At 23.6% G+C, this 6,000-nt stretch overlaps 1 protein-coding gene and 1 long non-coding RNA gene across 10 annotated transcripts in view; one reads left to right on the forward strand and one right to left on the reverse strand.

Moving 5' to 3' along the window:
- LOC133545641 (uncharacterized) overlaps positions 1 to 5,265 on the forward strand; it is a 48,431-nt gene extending 43,166 nt beyond the window's left edge. For 3 of the 7 annotated variants that reach the window (XR_009804896.1, XR_009804893.1, XR_009804892.1), the window contains one exon: positions 5,008 to 5,265. This is a non-coding gene — a long non-coding RNA (uncharacterized LOC133545641). The remainder of the gene's footprint in view (positions 1 to 5,007) is intronic. The other 4 variants (XR_009804890.1, XR_009804891.1, XR_009804894.1 and 1 more) reach the window with 2 other exon arrangements.
- rem2 (RAS (RAD and GEM)-like GTP binding 2) overlaps positions 1 to 6,000 on the reverse strand; it is a 143,084-nt gene that overhangs the window by 48,264 nt on the left and 88,820 nt on the right. The window lies entirely within an intron of this gene.

The following is a 6,000-nucleotide window of genomic DNA, read 5'->3' on the forward strand; positions in this document are numbered from 1 at the left end:
CGATCATTCATTTGTGTGTGTATGTATGTCTACATACGTACTTATATAAATATGTATGTACATATATTTAAACTTATACATATATATGTACACATACATATATAACATTTGTATATATATATATATACATATATATGAATATATAATTAAGTGTATATATATATACAAATGTTATATATGTATGTGTACATATATATGTATAAGTTTAAATATATGTACATACATATTTATATAAGTACGTATGTAGACAAATATATACAAATATATATATATATTTATACATACAACTATTTTCATATATATGTGTGTGTATATCTTTACTATATTAATGTCTATAAATGTGTGTGTATATATATATATATATATATATACACACATATATATGTATATATATGCAAATGTCTATATATGCACATTTATATGTACATACATATGAACATACATATTTATATATATATACACACATTTATACATGTACAAATATGTATAGATGTATATAAATGTGTGTATATAATACAAATATATGTAAATATATGTGTATATATACATGTATATATGTATACATATATGTGTGTATGTATGTATGTATATATGTGTGTGTATGTATATGTATATACATATGTGTATATATGTACACATATATATATATGTGTGTACATATATATGTATATATATATGTACACACATATAATATACATATGTATACGTGTATATATTCATATATAAACATGAACATGTGTATAAGTATACATATAGATATATACATATATATACAAATATATTTATATATACATGTATATATGTATTTATATATACATGTGTGTATATATATATATATAAATACATGTGTATTTATATATACATGTATGTATATACGAATATATATATATATATATACATATGTTTGTACATATATACATACACATGTATACATACATATGTATGTATATATGCACGTGTATATATACATATGTATGTATATACTGTATATACATATGTATATACATGAATACAAATGTATATACATACATGTATATATATGTATATATACATGTATGTATATACATGTATATATACATATATATACATGTATGTATATGTGTGTATTTATGTATACATAATGTATATATGTATAAATATATGTCTATATGTGTGTGTATATATGTATACAGTGTGCATGTATATATATATATGTATATACATGAATATATATATGTGTATGTATATACATACATACGTGTATATATATATGTAAATATACATATAATGTATATACATATGTTTATGCATATATGTATAAATACATAATATACATACTGTATGTACATACATATAATGTATGGTTATATACATACTATGGATGTATATATGTATACACATACAATGTTTATATCTATATACATACTACATATGTATATATATACATGTTTATACATATATGTATATATACAGAAATAAACATACACTGTATGCATGTACATACATACAATGTATGTGTATATACATAATATAGATGTATGTATGTATATATGCTATGTATGTATGTAAATTTACATACAGACATGGTATGTACATACATATGTATGTTTATACATATGTATGTATATAAATACTGTTTGCATCTATATACACCATATGTATGTATATACAATGTGTGTATATATACTATGTATGTATATATATACTATATATGTATGTATATACATAGTATGTGTGTATGTATATCTATATACTATGGATATATGTATGCACGTACGTATGTATATGTACATACAATGTATGTATGAATATATACATACAAACATGTATATACATACATAGTTTTTATACACATACATATGTATGTATTAACGCACATACTATGTATGTGTACATAGTATGTATGTATGTTAATACATACATATGTATGTATATATTCATACATACATTGTATGTACATACATACATAGCATGTATATACATAGATACACAATATGTATGCACATACATACAATGTATATACATACATTGTATGTATGTGCATACATATTGTGTATGCACATACATACATACTATATACATAGTATGTATGTATAGACATATTATGTATGTATGTATGTATGTATGTATGTATGTACAAATAATACATAAATAGTATTTTATTGATTCTTTCAGGAAAATTAAAATTCCAGCAGCAGTTAACAGAGTTGAGATCCATTTAAAAAGTAAATAAAGGGGGGTTTTATGGAAAAAAAAAAGAAAATATTACATTAAGAATACAACTAAAAAGCAACAAAATAACAGTAGAATAAGAATAGAACAAAAAAAATAGGCAATGCATGTACTATGTCTGTATGTACGTGTATAAACATACTATGTTTGTATGTATATACATACAAACCTACTAGATTTGTATGTACGTTCTATGTTTAAACATACTATATGTGTATGTATAGACATATATACATACTATATATATATATAATAGAAATGTATACATACGTACATAGTATACATACATACTGTGTATGTGTATGTATATACATACGATGTATGTTAGCATATTGTGTGTATGTATATACATATTATGTATTTATGTATGTATATATACATACTATGTATTTGTGTATATAGACATACATAGTATGTATGTTTGTATATACACACATACTATGTATATATATATATATATACATACAATGTATGTATGTATATACATATATACTATGTATGTAAATATATAGTATGTATGAATGTATATACATACATAATATGTATACTATGTATGTATACAATGCATGTATGTATATACAGAGTATGTATGTACATAGATACATACATAAAATGCGTATGTATCTATGTACATACATACTATATATACATATTATGTATGTTTTTATACATACAATGTGTGTATGTATATGTATGTATGTACGTCCGTACTTAGTATGTATGTACATACATACATACATAGTATGTATATACATACATACGATGTACATACATACCATGTATGCATGTGTATATATATATATATATATATATATGTATATATCTATACATATACATACATACTATGTATGTATATATGTACGTATATACAAACATTCATAGTAAGTATATGTATGTATGTACATACATACATACATACTGTGTATGTATATACATACATACATACTATGTATGTATGTATGTACACACAAACTATGTAGGCACATACTATGTAAGTATATAGATTACATACTATGTATTTATATACATAGAAAGTATGTAAGTATATTAATGCATAGTATGTATGTATGTATATACATACTCTATACATACAGAGTATATACATACATCCTTACATAGTATGTACGTACATACTATGTGTATACATACATATATACTACATATATATGTATATCCATACATACTATGTATGTATGGATATACATGGATTGTATGGATTAATGTGTATGTATTTGTATACATTAGATGTATGTGTACACATACATCTAATGTATGTATGTATGTACATACATACATACTATGTATGGATATACATATATATGAATGTACATACATACTCTGTATTTGTATTCATACATACCATGTATATACATACATACATAGTATGTATGCATATACTATGTATGGATGTATATATGGTATCTATGTACATATATACATACATACGGTGTATAAATATACTTAAATACATACTATATATACATACTATGTATGTACTTAGGTGTGTGTGTATGTACATACAGACTATGTACAGACTAATACAAACATACATACATAGTATGTATGTTTGTATAGACATACAAAGTATGTATGTAGGTATATACATGCATACATACTATGCGTATGAACAGTATACTATGGATGTACATAGTGTGAATGTATATACATACATACTATATATGTATATACATACATACTATGTACGTTTATGCATACATACAATGTTTGTATATACATAGAAAGTATGTATGTATGTATGTTTATACATATATAGTATGTTTATACTTCCAATGTATGTATGTATATACATACATACATAGTATGCATGTACATACATACTATGCATGTATATACATACATATTTTGTATGGATCAATGTATGTACAGTACATACTGTGTATGTATATACAGCATATACACAGTATGTATGTATGTATATACATAGTATGTATATATATATACATCCATGCATAGTATGGATGTACATACATACATACTATGTATGTATCTACATACTTATATATATATATATATATACATACAATGTACATACATACTATGTGTATACTTACTATGTATATATGTATGTACATAGTATGTATATACATACTATGTAAGTATATACATATATAGTATGCATGTATATACATAGTATGTATGTATATACATAAATACTATGTAAATCTATGCATACATACAATGTTTGTATATACATAGTATGTATGTATATACATACATACTTTGTATATATGTATATACAAATGTATATACATAGTGTGTACGCACATATGTGCGTACACACTGTATGTATGTATGTAAGTATATATATGTATGTACATACATCCATACATAGTATGGATGGATGTACATGCATACAAATAGTATGTATGTTTGTATATACATACAAAATATGTATGAATGTATATACATTCACATTATGTAGGTGTGGGAAAAATCACAAGACTACTTCATCTCTACAGAACTGTTTCATGAGGGGTTCCCTCAATCATCAGGAAATCTCCTGATATATTGAGGGAACCCCTCATGAAACAGTTCTGTAGAGATGAAGTAGTCTTGTGATTTTTCCCACACCTACATATTGCGCTCTACCACGGTATCGAGCACTATTCTCTGGATAATCCAATCAAGATACATTCACATTATGTATATACATATTTTATTTGTATATACACACATACATACATACATAGTATGTATATACTGACAGTATGTATGTATGTGTACATATATGTAGACCAGTTAATCTGCCGTTTCTTTCCCCCTCTCCCCACTCAGGGGGGCACACACAGGTCCTGTGGCCATGGATGAAGTGCTGGTTGTCCAAACTCTAGACCCGGGGTGGACATCTCTGCGCTGCTGACCTGTCTTCGCTTGGGATGGTCTCCTGCTGGCCTCACCATGGACTGGACACTCACTATTTGAGTTACATCTACTATTGACTGGACTTTAACAATATTAATTTACAATGTACATATTTACACATATGTATGTATATATGTGTAAATATAAATATATATATATATATATATGTGTATATATGTATATATATATGTGTGTGTGTGTATATATATGTATATGCATATATATATACATATATATGTATGTATATATGTATGTATACATATACACATATATATATGTGTATATATATACATATGTATATATGTATATATATGCATATATACATATGCATATATACACATTTATCTATGTGTATATATATATGCATATGTATATATATACATATGCATATATATATACATATGTATATATATATATATACATACACATATGTGTGTATATATATATATATATATACATACACATATGTGTGTATATATATATACATGTATATATACATATATATGTATATACACACATATATGTGTATATATATGCATATATTATTATATACAAATATATATATGTATATGTATGTAAATATACATGTATATATACATATATATATTTGTATATAATATATGCATATATATACATATATATGTATATATACATGTATAGATATATATTTATATATACATATGTATATATATACACATATGTGTGTATATATATACACATGTATATACATATATACGTGTATATATACATGTATATATACATATATACACATATATATGTATATATATGTGTATATATACATGTATATATATATACACACATATATACATATGTATATATATATGTATATATACATATATATGTATATACACATATATATACATATGTATATATATGTGTATATAT

This window comes from Nerophis ophidion, linkage group LG28, assembly GCF_033978795.1.
Source record: "Nerophis ophidion isolate RoL-2023_Sa linkage group LG28, RoL_Noph_v1.0, whole genome shotgun sequence".
Lineage (NCBI taxonomy): Eukaryota > Metazoa > Chordata > Actinopteri > Syngnathiformes > Syngnathidae > Nerophis > Nerophis ophidion.